The sequence below is a fragment of the Sciurus vulgaris genome, assembly GCF_902686455.1.
Source record: "Sciurus vulgaris genome assembly, chromosome: 3".
In the NCBI taxonomy this organism is placed as follows: Eukaryota; Metazoa; Chordata; class Mammalia; order Rodentia; family Sciuridae; genus Sciurus; species Sciurus vulgaris.
The window spans coordinates 142,462,318-142,484,047 of record NC_136463.1 but is presented as its reverse complement, the minus strand read 5'-3'; the positions used below and the strand labels follow the sequence as shown (position 1 = coordinate 142,484,047).

At 34.9% G+C, this 21,730-nt stretch overlaps 1 protein-coding gene and 1 pseudogene across 2 annotated transcripts in view; both read left to right on the top strand.

The window, feature by feature from the left end:
• Nucleotides 1-21,730, top strand: part of LOC306655768 (uncharacterized protein) — a 136,079-nt gene that overhangs the window by 15,479 nt on the left and 98,870 nt on the right.
• LOC306655654 (ATP synthase subunit g, mitochondrial-like) lies at nt 4,081-14,356 on the top strand (annotated as a pseudogene). The gene has a single exon. The product of its transcript is annotated as an ATP synthase subunit g, mitochondrial-like (transcript).

The following is a 21,730-nucleotide window of genomic DNA, read 5'->3' as shown; positions in this document are numbered from 1 at the left end:
GTGCTGCTTGTCCTCCTTTTAGGAGTGAGACTCCATTTCTGTGTTTCTTTCTCCCATTTCCCTCCTTGGCTAATACTGACTGATTCCTGTAAACATTTATGTTCCCAAGTCCTGCTAGAATTTCACTTCCAAGAATTCTGAGCAGAAAACAAGACTCTCTATCCCCCTCTCTTAAAAACGTCTTTATAAGTAGTGTGTGTGTCTAATTCAAGTGTATGAAATATTTGGATTAAAAGTTTGATGATATTAAAAACAAAACATACCCCAAAATGTGCACATCCACATGAAATCAGAGATTCCAATGGGCAAAAACTGCCAAGTTCTGGCTAAATGTACTCTTCACGAAGTGAGATATACTTGGTCATTGTAAAGCACTCGACAGAAATTTCTTTCTTTGGGGAACATACATCCCTTTCTGTCATCAAAATTCATTATAAGAGTTGTGTCAGTACATTAGAATTTCTTTGAATTATTCTTAAGAATTTGACATTTTTTTCAAAGAAATGATGCTGTATCTCAAATGATGGTGACTTCAACTTGCTTTTTTCTGCAGAGGGGTATTTCCCGGCATCCCTGCCCCGCACCCTATGGGATGGTTACTTTCATTTATTTATTAATTCCACAAACACATACTGTTTATTAGGCACTGTTCTGGAAGATGCAGAAAGAAATATTTAACCCTTTCTCCCAAGAAGTTGATTACCTATTAGAGGTGAGACAAATAAGGCCAGCACAAGCAGTTGAGGTTTGTGCTGTGATGGAGGTGGGGCTTTGGAAGGTGTCTCTGTCACATACTGCCTCAGGTGAAGGGCTGGGCTGGGAGCTCAGGGAAGGCTCTGCAGAGGGGGCACCTGAGTGGACTCCTTTCTGTGCATTAACTGTTATTTCCCTTGTCTTAGTCCATTCTCTCCTTTACATGGAAATCCTTTAAGTCTTCCAAGACTATGTGCATCTGCTTTGAAATCTTTTGGAATATCCCATACACCTTTGTTCTTTTTTTCCCCCTCTCAATCATAAAAAAAAATATTTCCTCTTCTAGTACATTTAGTGCTTAATAAGTCCTTCCACCCATTGTCCATTGTTGTAGCTTCGCTTACACGATAGATACCATTAACTCATAGTTATATAATATGACAATTGAGGGAAAAGACTCAAACCAAGAAAGTTGGATCCAGATCCAGTACTAAGCATATAGATGGATAATACATGTTGATGAATGATAGTTCAAGCAAAATATATTTCTTTTGATCTTGATGGTCCAAAAACTAGTGACTTCTTTTTGTTAATTGTTAGTTCATTGCCTAATGACATTATTCAGCCTTGCCTGAATTTTTATATATGCAGTAACAAATCTAAAAATATGGAATCGACTTTCATATAGGTTAGTTGTATCTAGTGTCTTTTTGACTAAAGCACCAAAAAAGAAATCATTCTTCAAAATATTCAATTCATTACTAATGAAGAGGAAAAGTTAATATTTTAACTTTCCTATTTTATTTTTAAAATTAAATTTATTTAAAACTCATTCATAAAATCACAAGATGGTAAGTATTAATGGAGTATCATGTATTAATTGAAGCATGAATATATGATGTAATCAGAACAAACATTGACTACTTCTTTGTGGCAAAAAACATTCAAAATAATTTTTGTCCTTTTCTTTTTTGGTGGGGGGTGATAGTGGTGGTACTTGGGTTGGAATCCAGGGACTCCCACATGCTAGGCTGTACTGTTGAGCTACACTGTGTCCTTTTGACTTTGATTTTGATACACAGTAACACTAAGTTACTTAGGCTGGCCTTAAACTTGTGATCTTCCTGCTTCACCCTCCCCAGTAGCTGGGTTACCAGTGTGCACCGCTGCACCTGGTTGATAGCTTTTTGCCATCTATAGTCACCCTACTGCACAACAGCACACCAGAACTTCTTACTCCCATCTAAGTGCAGCTTAGTATCTATTTGATCATCTCTCCCCCTGCCTGCATTTTGTTTACTGTGATTCTAGTCAAGGCATGGGGACACAAAAATGATTAACACACTCTGCCATATTTAAAGAATCCATGTAAGACAATGACTGCCCCACAGTGCAATAAGCGTAATGAAAAGGATGGCATTGGAAAAGTGTCTAACCCACCATGAGGAATTAGCTTGATTTCCTGTAGGAGATGGACCCAGAGCATAAATGATGGATGTGCAGCCACCAGCAGAAATGTGACAAGAGTAGCAAGTGGATGACATCTAGATAGAAAAAAAAAAAAAAAAAAAAAAAAAACAACAACATGAAGAAGTTCTCAGAAACATTAGTTAGCCTTGTTTTGCAAAGAACTGCAACTGCTCTAGTGCCTTGGAGCGTGAAGTGGAAAGTAGAATGATATTAGTTATTATTTTGAGTTTTTGACAATTTATCAATTGATTATAAACTCAGTATGTTTTAGTAGTGGAGGTAGAAAGTATAGGCTATTTTTTTTCTTTCCCTATTCATAAAGAAGCTGAAGTATGAAAGGAAGAAGAGATTGGATCATAGAACAGGATGTAGAGTCAAAGGAGGATTTTTGTTTTAGTGTGTTATCAGGTAGCACAGTGAGATGTTTATAGGCTTCAGGAAAGAGTACCATGTTGAGGATAGACAACGGAAGATGGAAACTGATTACTTTATAGAATGGCAAAAAGTTTGGTGTAAAGGTATGGGGTTAGCCTTAAGGAGGATGCTAGATATTATGTATTTGATACTAGAACAAAGAATCAAAGAGGCAGGTAGGCTCAGACAAAGGTGATATATTTATGTTATAAAGGTGCAATGGGAGATTGTGATAATTCATGCCTATGTACATCAACTATTTTTATTGTCTCAATTATGTTAATCCATCAATTATATTAAATTAGGTATGCTGGGATGCCTTTTAAGAGCAACTGTTCTACACTATTTTTCTATTCTAATATTTCATGAAAATTATCAGTATCATTTTTTTTATTGGTAATAGTCAGCTTTTCATCACTGTGATCAAAATACCTGACAAGTGCAACTGAAAGGAGGAAAAATTTATTTTGGCTCATGGTTTCAGTGTGTTAATCATTTTTGTGTCCCTATGCCTTCAGATTTATTTTGGCTCAGAGTTTCATGACTGTGTGACAGGGAAAGAGCCAAAAATGATTTTGGGGAGGAAAAAAAAATAATGCATGTTTATCTTTAGTAACATATCCCTAATTGACCAAATATCCCTGCCTTATAAGTGCCATGTTAGACACTGGAAGCAGAAAAAATAGAAATGATGCCAATATGAAAGATACAGCTACCTGAAGATTTTTGTAAAGAGAACTGATGGATATATAACAGCACAGATACAGAATAGGTTAAGCAGAAAACAGACAAATGTTTTTAGTAGGATGACTTCTAATGATACTGTGTATTTGCTAAGAAAATAATTTTCTTTCTGCTGTGATGACATTTTTGATCAACACATCTGTTCAAGTTTCCACGAAGGGAGTTACAAATGAGTTAAACATTTATCCAGCAGCGGTGTGTTAACAATTTGGGTGAACCATGCTTATTTATAATCATTCTGTTGATAACAAATATTTGATTTCTATTTATGGTGCCAAGTGCTATGGTGCTCTCAATATGTATATTTATTGATAAATTTGAAGTAGAATTCTTGGTTCCTGACCTTAGGAAGAGGCTAAGAAATTGGATATATAAGCACCACTGTGGTTTGGATAAAATTTAAATGTGTCCTCCCCACAAAGGACATTTATTTCAGAGTTGGACCCCAGGATGGAAGTATTGGGAGGTGGTGGGACCTTTAAAAGGTGCAGTCTGTTAGGAGGTCCTTACTGCTGGCTGAAGACACTGCCTTGGAAGGAATTAAGGTAGTTCTTGCAAGAGTGTGTTGTCATAAGAGCAAGTTCAACTCCTGATTCTCTCTTGGGCTTGGTTTGAGATGTAATGTCTCATTGACACTCGTGCTTCTGTTACTATCATCTGCCATGAAGTGACACAGTCAGGAGGGGGGCCCTCGCCAGGGGCTGTGCCATGCTGTTTGTACTTTCAACCTTCAAAACTGTGAATAAATAAACTTCTTTATGAAGTTTCTCTACATTAGTTTTGTTGTGTTGTACATTAGTTTTGTTGTTGTGTTGTTAGTTTTTTTTTTTTTCTTTTCTTGTAATAGCAGTGAAAAATGGACTAATACAAGTACTGGACAAAAAAGATGTTAGACTTTTGGGAATAATCCTAGAGTCAACTCAGGAAAGAGGAAGATCAGCTGGAGTTGTTAGGAAGTGTGTGAAGTTTTCAGAGAGGAAGTAGACAGGAAAATATAATGTGGTGGAAGCTATCAGAAGGGTTCTAAGAAGAGATGGATGGAACCTATGTCACAGAGCTCTGAGGGAAGAAGGATGGCGGGAAGGTACTGGATCTGGCAGTGTGGAGTTTCTAATGAGAAAGTAGTTGCCCATAAAAATAAGAATCTAAATAGAATTTCCAGAAGTTAGATTTCTTATGTATTGTACTATATTGGTTTTGAAACTAATTTCATATAATAGTGTTTAAGGTTGCATATTTGACTGAAATTCTACTGTTGGGGGGGGGGGTGACATTCAGCCGGCCTTTCTGGGCCATGGACCCTACAACGATGGCCCAGGTCCTGTGTAACCTCACAGAGAAGGCCCCAGTGCTGGTGAATGCTGCTGTGACCCACTGGGAAGCTTGATTGGCCACATTTTGGCATTATGTCAAGGTTGAGCTCGGTCCTCCAACCCCTGCTGAGCTCCCTACAGCTATTCAGAACCTGAAAAAAGTCAATAGTACTCTAACTGGTAGCTTCAAACAGCTCACAGTAAAGGAAGCTGTGCTGAACGGTTTGGTGGCCACTGAAGTGTGGAAATGGTTTTATATTGGAGAGATCACAGGCAAGTGTGGCATATAACATTTGAAGACCAATGTTTAACATCTGATTATATTTGATTTATTGTTTGCATTTTCTTGGACCATATATGATCAGATTGCTTTCTGAAAAAATACGATATGTCAGAAAAAAAATTCTACTTAGCTAATTGCCTTTCATTATCTATTGTTTTCTCATTCTGAGTATTTCTTGAATAGTACTGAAATGCTGAGTGTGATCTGTAGGTGTTCGCACTGTGTAAATATGCTTTAGTTCTAAGAAATGTTTGTAGTGAGAGTAAGATAAAAAAAGGAGAGGATCGTGTGGAATAGATTTAATAAAACTTGAACAAAATCCTTGGCTTGATAATATTTAATTGACAGGTAATAACTGCTATCATAAAATGCAAATTTCCATATGTTACTCAATAAAGTTATTACTATGGTGTTAATAATTGAACTTATCTTCAGGTATTTCTATGGTGATTTTTAGTTACTCATCTACTGATTACTGAATGATTATCTTGAAACTTTGACTTTATAATAAAATTCAGCAAATATTTATTGGATAGTACTATGATCCAGATATTGTTCTAGATAGACTAAATGGATACCACAGTGTAGAAGACAGTTCCTACCTTCATCCAACTTGTAATTTGAGAGAAAGAGAAACAAATATATAGAATGGTAATGATTTAAAAAATAGTTGTCAATTTTTTTTCCAATTTAGATCAAGAAAAAAGTGATATATGTATGACTAATATCACATTTAAAATTTTATTATTTCAGTGATTTCATTGATGGTAAAAATATTAAGTTGTTTCTTCAAACCAGGACATACCAGAGGGAGTAGGGCATTTTGACCAAACCCTTGGCAAAGTTTTACTTCAAATAAGAATACCACAAAACATTTAGTTCCACTGAAAAATCAGCCCACATTTTTGTTTTTTCACCCAAAGTACATTGCATTCCAGTCTCTCTTTTGCTGGTATGTGTGAAAACACTCTGAAGTAGACAGCAGTCTTGGTTGAGATTCCATGTAGGCCAATCAGGTTTGCAAAGTAATGTAAGTACCACCTCCTCTAGGAGATGGTGGAATCATGTGTTTATGATTATTGTTGAAGATATATAATAAAATTATATTGTTCTTTTTAGATCTCTTTATTAAATGCTCTTAACATGCTCTGTTAATTCAATGAACGTTTTAGGTTCTTCTGTATTACTGTTTTATCACGTCTGCTTTTGTTTTAGGCTAAACTTTCATGTGTGTTATTATTTGTACATATTTTAATACACTATTTAGAAATAGTGAATGTATGCAACTTTCACTTTTGGTGGGATCCACTATTTTTGTCATTAGTTTCATTTGGAGCTTCTTCTATCTCACAAAGCTTACTTAGAATATATGTAAATATCTCCATGCTCAAATTTCTGCAAAGTGTGGGTATATTATCATATATAGAAAAGGATAATGAAGATTTTAGTTCATAGTTGACATGTGGCTGCTAATCAGCTAACTTTAAAATAGGGCAATTATAATACAACACACACACACATATATATACACATACACATGCGTGTGCACACACACACACACACACACAAATATAAACACAATGGGTAGTTTCATCGCACAGAAAAGTGTTGAACTACTTGCTTCAGTATGACCTGAGTGCTGTCCACTAGGGAGATGTGTAAAAAATGCAGACAGGTAGTTAAAAGAACTATTACCTAATTACATTATCAGTTGTCTAAGCTGAATTTTTAATTTTGTTAACATATAATATTTTTCAGCTACTATGGCAACTAATATTCAATCATACTTCCACTTTTTGATTGCAAATTATTAGAGTAACTTAAGAGACATATGCTTATTATATTTATATTCCCCAGTGTGAGTCAATACTGGATTTTGTGCTGACTATTTTAGAAGTTTCAGAAGATAACGTGATTTTACATCATGAATTTAATGGAATTTAGACTTAGGTAAATATTAAACAAAAAAAATGTAGTTGAAACGTATCAGTATTTATTTTGGGATAAACAAAAATAACCAACTTTTAACTATTAAAGCATCTATTTGCAGCAACATTCTGTCTATGTAAGCCTATGTCTCATTGGGGCATTGTCTCCAGCAGAGCAGGATAATTAGACTTTTTTTTATGTGAGTGTATGAAGAAGAGATCATTAAAATATATCAGAAAACAGCATATTTGAAACTTCCAAGTTCTGAAAAGTCCTTATGAAAGGACAATATATAGAAAATTATATGTTGATTTATTCTCAAATACAATATAAGATCTTTAAAGTTCCAAAATCCTCAATATACATAGTCAAAAATTATTTTCCTAAAAATAAATTTTGATGTTTTAAGTTACTCAGTTTGTGCTATTTTGTAATTATAGCAATCAGGAGCTAATACAGAGAAAGACAATAAAGGAACAAAATACATATTTTTAAAGAAGAGATATTTTCAGATAAGTGCCATAAGGGAATTGAAACTGGGTTAGGATTCTGAAACTGTGCTGTTCATATAACATCCACTAGTCACATGCTGCTACTTAAATTTAAATTCATTAACACCTAAGTGCTGCTGGTATGGCTAATAGCTGCTGTATTGCACAGTATAGATATCAGAAGGCTTCTACGATCATGAAAAGCTGTCTTGGCAGTGCTGTTCTGAAAACAGGCTCAAAAGCACATGTGACAGATTCAGTGGGAGTGACAATCTGACTGAGAAGGATGTGAAAGGTCTAGGGAAAGGCAATCCACTTTGAAGGAGCAAAACGTGGAGCAATATGTATGATAAAATAGATGAAAAATGCAATATAGTGCGCTTTGAGGTCCTGTTGACTGCTTCTGGGTCATGATTATTATTTTATTTTGAGGTTCATATAACTGCTTATTCATTCATTCATCAAGCATTTTCTGACAGCCTAGTTTTATGTTGGGTTTTATGCCTGACATACATATGAATATGACAGAGATTCTAAATTCATGGAACTCACAGCCTGGTAGAATTCTCCTTGAAAAGAATGATGGCTCACTTTAATGACTTCAGAGGCCATTAATTCTTCAAGTGGAGAGAGAATTAATTTGCAATATTGTATGATGCTAGGGAGGATGAGGGAATAGGGAATAGGGAAGTGGCAAGATTCTGCTATACCAGGGACTTCCCAATTGTCAAGTTCCAAGCACATTTTCCTGATCATTCCGTGGAACTGATTCAACCCTGGCATCAATGCACATAATGTCAGTGGAAGAAGTACAAGTGGAAGTCATGAATTATGGCTCCCCCAGCAAATGAGCAGCATCTTACTAAACTTTACGTTCTTCTGCTGCTAAATCTTGAACTAGAAACTTTGTCTTGGTCGTGTGTTTTTGTTGTTGTTGCTGCTATACATTCCTTTGTGTGTGTGTGTTAATGATATTAGATTTCGTGTCTCAAAAATAGAGATTCTGATATAGTTATCTTCTTGAGGAATCCAGTGTATATGTGTGTGTGTGTGTGTGTGTGTGTGTGTGTGCGTGTGTTTGCTTGATCATTTGGATTAATTTTTCCTTCTTAAATATATTACTTCAGTATAACTTCAGTATACTACAATGTTGATTCATACAATATGTTATTATTAACATGGTGGAAAGTGCCAGAGTTTGCAGTCAGTAAGTTGCAATTTTTCAATATTGGAAAGCTGTTACTCAAAGGTAATGTGGAATCTCAGGCGTCTCTATGAGAACTACCTTTTAAGGCAAATGCATCTACCGGTGAAAGTGATGGAGGATGCTTTCCAGATGTTCAAATGCTTGTTTTGGCAACTGCTACAGCAAACTGAAACATGTGTTGCCAGAACAACCAAAAGTGGTGTGAAGTATGGATCTAAGGGGAATCAGGCACACAGGAAGCAAGGCAAGCAGAATCCAGAGTATAGATACAGTGGGGAGATAGTTGAGCCAAGAAAGCAAAATTTGGAGCCCCAGTAATTACATACATTGAGAACAGCTCTGCCTCCATATTAAAATGCACCCTCGAGTTTATCATTGCTATGCACCTCACTTACAATTCCTTATAACATCTTTGTCATTTTCCCTGTAAGTACTGATGTCAGTATGTTGATCAGAGAAATTCTTCCTAGCTAATATGTTTGTTAGCTAGCATAAAGTTAGAGAAACATGCATGATTTGCGTTAAGCGAATTTGTCTTCAAATCCTGAACTCATTATTTATGACCAAGGTATTCCTGACTGAGTTGCTTATCCTCTGGACAGTTCAGTTTCTTCCTTTACAGAGTGGAGGTTATAACATCATTGCTGAAAGGCTTGCTGTGACAATAAAATGAAACAAAGTATGTGAAGCACATGCATGGATGAGTTTCTTTTTCTAACCACCTACACCCAATAACCAGAATTAACATTAAATTTCTGTCCAGTAAAGAAAAAGCACATTATCAGAAGACACTGAAAATTTAATGGAACATTGGCAGAGTCGCAGAAAATAAATGCTTTTAGTCAGGTTGACTTTCTGAAAGATTTTAGAATAGAATCCCACAGACAACTAATTATTCTGTCTACAAATTAGGTACTCTCTTGGAATTGTTTCCTCAAAGGTGAGGAAAATACCAAAATAAAATTCCATTCTCTATTAAATATTCCTTTCATATATGGAATACTATAGTGCTTCTTTGCCTTCAATATTTAAAAACCTATGTGTCGATTTAAAAATGTAGCTTATTAATTTTTATCCCAGAGTAGTTAACCAGTTGCAAACAGTTCAAGATGAATACAATTCCTCATCTGCCTCCACATCTTGGTAAGATCTTGGACCTTCATTTCTAAATTGCTTTGATTTCCCCCTTCCCTCCTCAAAGCTCTTCACCTTGTCTTCTTTCTGAAGTAGACATATTTTTCCAATCTCTGTGCTAATCCTGTTTGTGGGCCAGAAAAAGCCAGGCTTTTCCAAAAAGCCAGCCTCTGTAAGAGTTGGAACCTAAAAACTAATTCCTGCTCCAGCTATTTTCCCAAGGGGTGGAGCAACAGGAGCCAGGATAACAGGAAGAGGTCCCTGTGAGGAACTAGTTCAGTCCACACCTGGACACCTGGCTGTGTTCCACTGTGAATTTGCTGGGGAAATTTTCAGAGTCTATGTTTTGAATTGAGCTACATTGTGTGTTGGCCTTTTTGCCACTTTAGATTACCATATTAACTGTCCTACTATCCTTCCTCTCTTTTTTATGATTACTTTTTAAAATTTGTTCTTTTCAGATGTACATGACAGTAGAGTATATTTTGACATTTATATATACACAGAGTATAACGTCCCATTCTAGTGGTTGTACAAGATGTGGAGTTACACTGGTCATGTATTCATATATGAACATAGGAAAGTTATGTCTGATTCATTCTACTGTCTTTTCTGTTCCCATCCTCCTCTCTTCCCTTCACTCCTATTTGTCTAATTCATGAACTTCTATTCTTCCCTCCCTCCCCCCACTTTTATTGTATGTTAGCATCCACATATCAGAGTGTCCTTACTCTCTGATGCCCTAATTTCTCTGAACAAACATCGTAGGTACAATTCAAAATATTTTGAATCATGCCTCGTAGTCTGGAAGTCACAGGGTGTTGACCTTACTTCTTATTGCACTTAGAGCTAGAAACTTTCAGCTTAAATCCCAGCTCCTTCATCTGTTAGCTGTATGATCTTGTATTTTAAACCCTACAACTACATTTCAGATTCTGCCTCTGTTAACACATATAGGACTACTTTGCAGTGGTGGGGATTGAATGAAATCATGTGTATTGATGTACTTAGAGTAGATAATATTCTAGTAAGAGTTAAAAAAATTCTGTGCACATTCTATTGTAGTTATTTGATTCTTCCCTCTTATTGATTCAGGTGTAGAGATAATTTTATTTCTTTTTATGCCTTTAAGTAAACAAAGGAAAACCACAATTCTGTTTCTAATACAACTATTAGGGTCTTAGACTCAATAATACAACTTGATGTGAACTCCATAGTTAGGTGATTTTTTAAAAAAAAAGGTAAAATGACTTTTACAACCAAAATGGCTTGTATGTAATTTCTTATTAAGGCATGGTTTTACTGAAGCTATTTAGAACTGTATAAGGTATGTTTGATCAGTGAAGCATCTCAACCATACCAGGACTTTAAATAATTATAGATAAGAAAATTAGTGAAGGTACTCTGATGGTTTTTATACTTAAGAATTGAGAAAAAGAATTACAGAGAAATGCTTTTATAGTGTGGCTTAGATTTGAACTTAAATACACTTTGTAACCCATCATCAAAGGTGAGTAAGCTAACTGAAATGGAATTTTCAGAAGCAGTAGTTATATGTCAAATATTTATTTAATTTGCAGATCATCCAGACATCATTCTTTTTAAGTACTTAACATTCATTTATGTCTCCAGTCATGGAAACAATAGAAAATATGATGGTCAAATCCCAGTTATGGGGCTGGGGCTATAGCTCAGTTCATAGAGTGTTTGCCTCACAAGCACAAGCCCTGGGTTTAAGCCCTAAACTGTAATAAAACAAACAAGAACAAAAACAAAAACCCAGTTATTTACTCTATTGATTTTCTTGAGAAAATCTATTATCTAGGTTCCAAGTGACTTCACTATGATGATCATTTGTCATTTGTACTTACTAAATATAAAATGTAAAACCACTTTGCAACCAATGAGAACATTATCTGGAGGTTACTATACTTTAAAGAAGGTACATTTTGTTAGTATGTCCAGGGAAGAATGTGGTAATTCTGTTGTAATGGAAAGGGTAGAGGCATTGATAGGGGCATTGAGTTCATCTCACAGAAGACAAGAATAAAGAGCGAGGTGTTATTCAGTGTCTTAAAATGTTGAAAAGTATTATCTGTGTGCAAGTGGTGACAAATGGAGAATAAATGAGATTTATTTTCCTTGACTTCAACAGGCTAAGGTAATACTAAATGTTAGAAAGTATAGGTAGTTCATTTTGGGCTGCCAGGTAATCCATGATAGGTTTATTGAATTGCATTAAAGACTGCTCTGGCCACTTTACCCCATATTTATACATAGAAACACTGTTTAATGTGCCACGTGGGATTCTCTGTGTTGACATAACTGAACATATGGAGTATTTGAGGTGATAGATTCTCCATTTCTGGAAATAACCATGTAGAAGCTTTACTGCCACTTACAGATGCTTATAGAAGGAATTCCTAAGAAGTTGGACCAAAGAGCTCGTACTCTTGTGATGCTCTGTGTAATGAATTTTGTGTTCAAAGAACCAAAGATAAGCTCCCTAAGTTCATTTCAGGACAAGGGCCTGAGAAGAATAGAGGCTCCGATGAGTATAAGGGAGCATTTATTGTACACAGAAAACTTTTCATCTTTCAAGGATTTTTAAAAAAGTGGGTGAACAAATCCAAGACTGGTTTAGACTAATTTTCTTATAAAGATTTAAAAATAATGGTAACCCACAGAGACACTGCCAATTCACACTAATATTTTAGTCTTTAAGCACATTTTACATCCTGAAAAACAATTTGAGTCCACAAGAATGCTAATTGATTGAATTTCAAGTAGAAATCCTTTCTAAGCACTGTATCCCAAGGGTTTTTATAATGATGTGACAGAACAAGAGTTGTGTTTATGCTCTGATATGTGACAAATAGTATGAACTCTGTTTGCTTCCTGTGCTTAGCTGCTTATCAACTGAGAGCATTCTGGTATAATTTATTGCCTGTTAAACCATCTCCAAAGTATAATTGTAATGTAGGAAACAATCACAACTGTTTTGTGGCTGAACAATTGATTGCTTTCATTTGACCTTATGGACTGTGAGCCTGTTAGCTTGACTCCTGAAGGCATACACATTGTTCAGGAATGTTTACCAGTCATGAGTGAGGGCTAGTTTTCCATATTGACCTCATACATAATTACATAAATTAAAGCAAACCATAACAACTGAGAGTACACATAAAACTTTAAAGCCCTTATATAGCACTGAGCTTGAAATTACATAGCCATATAGCACATATATCATTTTTGAAAACTGTATGTTTCAAGTTCCTACTAAGACTGTACAAAGAACACTAAATAAAAGGTTCTGTTTTAATAAACATTGCCATGAAATTTATCTGTAGAAATATTTGGCTAAGAAAGAGGAATGCCAGTATTGAAGGCCATGTTTTTATTGTGGAGGTTGATGATGTAATGATAGAAATTTCTAACGCCAGGTTTCCAAACTGTCTTGAAGTCACTAAATAATTAGGAAAGAAAGTGGAAATATAGAATTCAGACCTCAACCCACTGCAAGGATCAGCCATGTATTAGTGCACTTATAATTTTCTCATTCTTCAAGTCCAATTTACTTTTATAACTAATCTTTGTAATATGTGATTTTTAGGGGTTAATAATGTATTTTTAAAAATATAATGCAATCGCAAGACCTCTGCAAATGAAATTGCACTCTAACTGATTATTAAAAGAATTGTAGACATGCAGAAATTAGTAGAATTTAGATCCAATATTACATTTATTTACTAATATTTCTTTTAGATTGTGGAAGGCCAAAATTTTCAGATATTTGTCAAATATTAATGCATTAGCTAAGTCATTGGATTGTTGCAATGTTCCATCATTTTCTGACACCATAATGAAGAGCAATATGGATTTTACATTTGTTACCAACTGTATAGTGTTCTTTTCTTCTTAATCCTGTATTTACATCTCTCACTTTGAAGTCACACTTCACATGCTTCATGCCTGATAGACATCATGAACCTACCACACTCTTCTTCACTCCTTTATCTTCTCAGCCTGGAAGCTCCATGTCTTCTGTATGAGCTCATCAGTGTCCTCCCTTCTCTGGATCTGTGCTTCCTTTGGCTGGACTCTTTCCACCTCTCTGTATCCTTCTTTAAATGTGACAACCTATGCCAGGTGACATATTCCAGACCTAGCCAAGCAGCTAGGTCTAAGTGCCAGCTTCCTTATTTGTATATTTTTTTCCTCCTAAAAAATATGTTGACTTTTAAAATGATCATCTTGTTGGGACTATCATCAGGGAGGACTGTGCAAGACTCAGATTATTTCTCCATGTCTTTCCTATCCTAATATATTTTGTCATCTAAGTGGAACTTGGAGTTTCCTTCACCAGTGAGTTGAATCATATTTGCCTGTGAATGCAAATATATTTTCCACAAAGAAAAGAAATTCACTAGTCCTTTATCTCTCTACTATGAGCGCTACAGGGTTTTCTAATCATCATCAGCCCCAATTTAGTGTTTTAAACCCCAGAGTAGTTTAGGATTATCCATATGTGGTTCTAAGGGTTTGGGTAAAATGCTGAAGAAATTCATCATTAACTCATTTGATAGAGGCCTAGAGAATAGCAGAGGAATAACAGAGAAAAGATCAGGTTTCTCTTTTGTCCTCTCCTCCTCATCATTATCCTGCATATAGGTGGATTCCAAGGTAAAAAAAAAAAAAAAAAAAAAATATATATATATATATATATATATGTATCAGTTCTAGGTAGCACCAAACAGATGTATGTGGAGAACTCTTGGAGCGTTTTTTTTTTTTTTTTTTTCATTCATAGCACACCAGTTCTTAGAAGGCCCTGTGTTTGAACCTCCATACCTGAAGAAGGGGTCTCTGGGGCCCTACTTGTTGTTTGACTGACTGTAAGCAGCTTCTTGACAAATGTCAAAACATCTTTCTAAATCCCATGGTGACTCAATATTCAAGTAGACTTGGTATGACCCTTCTCCTCTGCCTTCTGAAAATGTAAACTACATCCATCGGTTTTCCTTCTGTCCACATATTCACTTAACATGACAACTTGAGTAAGTTATTCATGTTATCACTTTGCCTTCCTCTACAAGTTCTGTTGTATCAAGTACATGGTTGTCCTTCCCTTTTTAAGAAATCCCATGAGATTGCCTGGGTGGAAGTAAGTCTCGGATTTCCAGTTTCTTCACCAGGATTCTGTGTTTATGAATGGGGATCATCCTGGCAGTGTGTCTTCCCAGCTTGGTTAATTCGTTAATGTGTGACAGGTAGCATATTGGCTCCCTGTTTGACATTTTACCCTTAAGTGCGTTCATCATTTTTGTGTATGTTATATTGCCTCAGGTATTTATCTGCGTTAAGCTTTCCAATAAGTAAAACAAAGTGTTTTTGATAATTTGTCTAGTCTTCTGACTTCAATATATAGTTTAAGTGTTGAAATCATCAAGGAAATACATCAAAACAGGAAAGAACTACCCATTTTTTGAGTATTCTCCAAATATACCATTTTATATTTAAGATTCCCTTGGATCTTGTGGTTGGATTCCTTCCTGTTTCTGAAAATTTTAAGGGTCTTCTCATTATTGGCTTTGAAGTTCCTTATAAGATAGTTTCACAAATATTTTTCTGGTCTGTTTAGTTTCTAGTTGTATCTGATCTGTCACACTTTAGAAGCTTCCCCATTTCCCCCCTTGATTTGGCAAGCTTTCCATGTTATGCTTATTTTTCTCCATGAAGGCAGCTTTTTACTGTAGCCATTTGCTGTGAAAGCATTTTTTTTTTTTTTTTTTTTTTTTTTTTTTTTTTTTTTGCATCTGGCTTGTTTTTATGATTCATGACAAAAAATTCATCTTGGGCTTCTAATGGTGTATTTTAAAATAGACTCCAGACCGTCTGTGGTTTATTTTATTTTAAACTATTCCTTTTTACTTTTTAAAAAATAATGGCCACATTTTCCTAAGCTTTCATTCCTAAAATTAAATTATTTTATATGGCATTCCTTCTTCTGCCAAATGCTTGGCCTAATTGTTGTGAATAGTGAATAGACGGAAATGGGCACCCAGGACATGACCTGCATCAATCCCTGCTCGAATTTGTCTAGACTCTGAAATCCAATTTTAGCAAACAGATGTCTGTAATCTTCTTTATTTTTTGCATTTGAATATGCATTCTATTTGCCTATGAGGAAATGACAATAAAGTACACAGTATTACTTTATCAAATGTTTTCACGTTCTTAATTGTTGTATACTATTCAAATGATTTTGCTTTAAAAGGTTCCCTGCGGTATGAAAAATAAGATTTCTATTCCTTAGTTTAATAATCAAGCCCTTTCATCATTTGGTTCTTAATTATCTTATCTTCACTTCCCACACAAACTGTTTCACTTCTTTTGCAATATAGTTCTTCATAAATGATATCATTTCATGAGTCTATCACTTTTTGTAGATCTTTCTGGAATATACTTCCATAGCTTCATTGTTCATCCATTCAAATGTCATCCAGATGTCTTTACTGTAATCAAGATGTTAACTGTAGGACATTTCTTCAGTAAGTAACTTCTCCCAAATCCATGGTCCTTCACCTTCTATGTAATTCTGTCTTGCTCTGTGAGTACAGATGTGAGAGCCACTACCTTGCTCATGTACACAACAAAGTCCACTCCTAGCAAGTCTTTAGGAATTTATTTAGTTGAAGAATAGTGTTCTAAGGAAGAGTCCAGTTATTAAGGACTAAGGTCTCCATTTCTTTCTTTTTCTCTTTCCTCTCTGCATATCCATCAACCTCCTTTTACTTTCCTCTCAGAGGAAAACATCTTTCCTTAGATCTTGCACTTCTGTAGTCTGGCTACTTTTCATATGGGCTTTCCCCTTTATTTGAAGCAGCTTCTCAAAAGTATATTCTTTCCTTTAGATTATTGTACTTGCATAATAGAAATCCTACTGAATAAAATCTTCAGCTTGTTACCTGACAACTATTTTTGAAGTGCCCATAAAAATGTAGGCAACACAGTAGACACTAGTTTACAGTAGGACATTTCAGATAATGTTTTCGTGAAATTTTAATTTAGTGTGTGATCCAACCAGCAACACAAAAATTATCTGATTTGGATCCCCAGTTTGATTTGGATGTCATTACTGTATACCCCCATAGCTTCCAGTACATACTTTTATTCCCACACATAAACATACATAATTATAATGTATTATTTGTGAGTTTTCTCTCCTACTCTGTCAATTCTCAGAGGGACATCGTCTTATTTCCCTTCGTCTTCTTGAAGTCAAACATAGCACCTGCACATAGTATGTTCAGCTGTAATAGATATTAAAAAGATATTTTGGGGTTTGTGAATGAATCTTCTATATGCTCAGCTTAATTGCATTATTTTAGTGACCTCTAATGTCCTTATATTACTGTATTTCACTTTTTAAATAGGAAATTCAATAAATGCAGCCTTGTAGCCAGGTAAAAAATAAACATGGAAAAGATGCTCAAGAAATAAATTGTTCTAAATTCCTGATATAAGTGATTTCTCGTTAAGATTTCTAATAGAGTCATAGTTGTCATGTCATATTGCTGACCCTTTCTGAATGCAGGAATCCTTATGTCCTCCTCACATTCCACTTATTCAGAGCCTGAGGTAAGGAAGTTTTCGTGAGAACATGGAATCACTCATAGCTTCCACTATTCTACAATGTAGGAATTAAGAAAATACCTCATGAAATCCTCTGAAAGCAATCTGGTGGTGGACTAGGTAAATTCAGTTTTCCAAGAGGTTCCAAACTAAAAAAAGGGCTAGTCAGAAAGGATCATTGTAATAAGAGGAAAATCACATTCTAATGTACTCCAGAAGATGATGAAATCGCTTATCTTATTAATTTGGCAGTGCTGAGTTCCTCTTTTGCAGAATGTAATTTCCTTTATAAAAGATATGAGGCATCTGTTCCCACTCAGAACCAAATGGAGACTGCTTCATCTACACTGGCAAGTCAGGCCTCACAGGCCCCATGTTCTGCTCACATTCTACTCACACAGACTAGTTAGTGAACCTGGTGTTTCACATTGTTTGTTGGAATTATGAGCACCCGCCATTTTCCCATTTTCATTGGATTTTATAAAGCTTTATAAAAGTGTGTGTATGTGTGTATAAACTTAGCATGATGGCTAATGGATTTTTAAATCAGATTATTTGAAAATATTTGAAGAGTTTATCACACATCATGCACATATGACATGTGTGCATGTATACGTTCACATATAGTTTTGTTTGATCTTACTTTTTGAGTATTATGTGATTACAAAAAGTCTATCACAGCCTACTGCTATATCTTGAGACTAAAATATATCATTATAAAAAACATTAGTCTGGTTTTCTAATTTGAAATTTATAATAAACAAGCCCCAATTATTTGTTTTTCTACTCTCCCCTTTGAGAAGATTCTTACTCCAAACTTTTGCTCTTCCAACTAGCTAAACTAAACAAACTCTGAACTATGTGCTTGCTTACTATAACGAGATTCTTATTCCTAGTATGCATCAAACTGCATCTTTTTCTCTTTTGGTTTCTTGAACTGTCAGGAAAACTCTCAAGTGCTTTTGTGTTCACTTCTTTTAGAGGCTGAAGTCTTGCATTAAAGCAACATGGGTTCTTGAAGGGGAAGAATGTCTTTGAGTGTCCACACCCCTTTCCATAACCATCTGGTTTGCAGATGACAAAGGCTTTAGGTTGTTTTTCCCCCTTACAGATCTGAGAAACAGATTGGACTTAAAGTTCTATGACAGTGATCCGAACATATTAATCTTCATAACGTTGTCAAGTTATTCAAGAATTAGGTTCTGCATCTATTTTTAAAAGAATGAACACACAACACCTATGATAAACTACCTGTAGGACATTTTTCCACGGGGCTATACTGTCTTCATTATTTCATGCAGTCTAGCTATGTCTTATTCCTTTTTCAAAGTTCGGATTAATATCTGCTTCCTCTATGAAGTCTTTTCTAGTTAGTCTACCCTTCATGCATCTCTTTCATTACCGAGAACACTTGCCTTCACACCACATCAAGGTGCATATTTGTTTAAATGTTTCACATATGTGTTTGATTTTTCCAATCAGAATGTCAGTTGTCTGATAACAGAGTTCTTTGTGCTTTGTTTTGTAGTCCCAGTATCAGGTATTCAATGGATATTCGGGACTTAGTTGTTGAATAAATACGAGCTTAATGTTATTGAAGAGGACTCTTTCTACTAGGGAATGTGGAAAAGACTATATTTGGATGGGATTTAGTCAGGAAAAATTCTTCAGTGGAAAATATTAACCTGAATTATAACACAAGGGTAGGACTTTTAATGCCACCTTAGGTGACCCGAGACAAGTGGATAAGACCCTTGTCCCCGCCTCCCAAAACAAAAACCAAACAGGCATCCTTTCCTCCAATAGGTGCAGCCCCAAGATAGAAGGCATAAAGGACAACTTGGATTGAATATCAGTTGCCACTGGCATCTTCAACAAGAGATTTTGTGATGTGTATAAACTTCAAAGAATGCACCAATGCCTCCAAATAGTGATACAGATAGGGCATGCAAGTTAAGAGGCTTGGTGGTTAGGAGATGGCTAATATTACATACTCTGTGTGGCATGGAGCTGCAGGCCAACCACCTAGGGATTCTATGTGAAACACATGGGAACTAGATGTGAGTCTTATGACTGAGGTGTATGCAGGTGTTTAATTGGCACAAGAAAATAATATGAAAGAGAATGGATAGATCAGAGATTGACCAGGTAGGCAAGGAAGAAGTAGATGAGGCTTATAAGGTGTGAATACCAATCAGAGTAAAGAAACTGACACAATTTTCATGGACAGGGTTTGAATTTCTTATTGGGGTAGAGTGCAACTGAGTGCAAACCGAGATTTTAGGAAAGTGACATGGTTGAACTGCCACTTTAGAAGACAGTTTTAGTTGCTCCATTTAAAATGAGTTGCATGATATTCTCCAATTCCATCCATTTATCTGCAAATGCCATAATATTATTCTTCTTTATGGCTGAATAATATTCCATTGTGTATATATACCAGTTTTTTAAATCCATTCATCTGTTGAAGGGCATCTAAGTTGGTTCCACAATCTAGCTAATCAAAATGCAGTCTATAAAAAGAAAAAATAAATAAATAAAATGGGTTGCAGGACAGTAATAGCAGAAAGAAATCCAGATGCTTGTGGTATTGAAGAGAATGAAAGGGGAATGATTGAGGTAAAATAGGCAGAGAATTTTTTTTTTTTTGACCCTACGGGAGCAAAAAAATCTGGGGAAGAATGGTCTGAAAGATAGAGATGAAATAGATGATATTATAAATTATTATTCTTTCATAGATCTGCATTAATGTAAAAATAATTATTATTTTTAGATTACCATTTATTGAGTTTCTAAGAACATTCAGTGATTAAGCCTATGTACTATACATTCTTGTAAAGCACGTGTACATTGTTAAGGTAGCATTAACAATATTTTTATAGGATAAATCAATTTCCTCAATTTGTGATTTATCTGTGAATTGGCAGAAACCAATTTTAAAATTTACCCACAGACTGAAATTCTGTGAATTATGAGAGTATTTCCCAAAGTATAGGACATTAGTCACTAATGGTACACAAATAATTTCAGCTAGCACACATCCATATATATTTGCAAATTTTCTGTTTAATTAGGGAAAACTATGTAGCTTCTCAAATGTGAGGTTATTTAGAACTGAGGAATACAAAATGAAGGAGGAAACAATAATATTAATGAAAATGCACAAAAATAACAGTGATGTACATAGATATGAAAATTTTACAATTGTGGTGAGTTATTTGAATGACTAGAAATACTAATATACAGTATACATATATCACAAATATTAAGCATGTATCATAAAAAAAAGGATTTGGGGAGAAATTTTGGATGTTTAGATACATCTAGTTCAAAGAGAAAACTTTCAGACTAGAAAGGATTTTACTATTTTAATTTTTTGTTTAAAATTATGTCAATCATAACATCAAAATGTGTAATTTTAGCTCAAATATTTTAGAATAGTCTGTACACCATCCATTTATGGCTTATAGTTATGCAGTATTTGCAATATTTACATATAATATGAAAAAAATTCACTCTTAATTATATCAACTGTATATTATCTCAGCATTGATGTTGGAGATTCCAGAAAAGGACTTGAAAGTATCTATAAAATGACCATCCATAAGACATCTCAATAATTTTCCTTAGTTTGATGAGGCTCAACTTTTGGTCTTTGATCTTTGATATAAACTTCATTATGTAATTTACCAAGTGAAATATATTGGATGACTGGATTTCTTCAAGTATAAAAGAGATAACTGAACCACTAAGCTGTACAATCTCTTTGATCTCATTAACTGGACAGTTAACTTTATTTACAGGTCAGAATACACCTGAAAATTCAAGGGAAAATTTAAAGTGCATTTTACTTTTCTGATGTAGTAGTACTAAATTTTAAGAATTGAAGGAAAGATGAGTATGCTAACTTTAAAGTTTGCTTTTATCATCCAACCTTTGTGACTGTATATTTTATTGGGTGAGAGGGGATCTTTAAATATGGACACAAATAAATCATCCCAGTCAGATGGATACTCTACTATATATCAACAACATAGTCTTTGGTCAAAGTGATAGCAACAACATGTTCTGTGGTGGTCATATAAAAGATTGGAAATTGACTCTTCATTAACTTAGCAAAATCAATTTGCCTCTATGAATCTCAATCACTTTACCTTAAAATAGCAAAATAGGAAAATAATTGCTGCTTTGAATGTTCATAGATAGCCAGATAACATCCCCGAACTGACTTGTATAAAGTAAACATTTAATAAACTTTTCTTATTAGTATTACAGATGACCTTGTTTATCTGGATTCACCAGTGGTATGCTGCATGTACATTTTACTGGTCTACTGTGTGTATATTCCCAGCTCCATACCAGATTATTTGGAATCAGTGTTACCCATGCCCCACCTCTGCCTGTCAACATCCTGGTT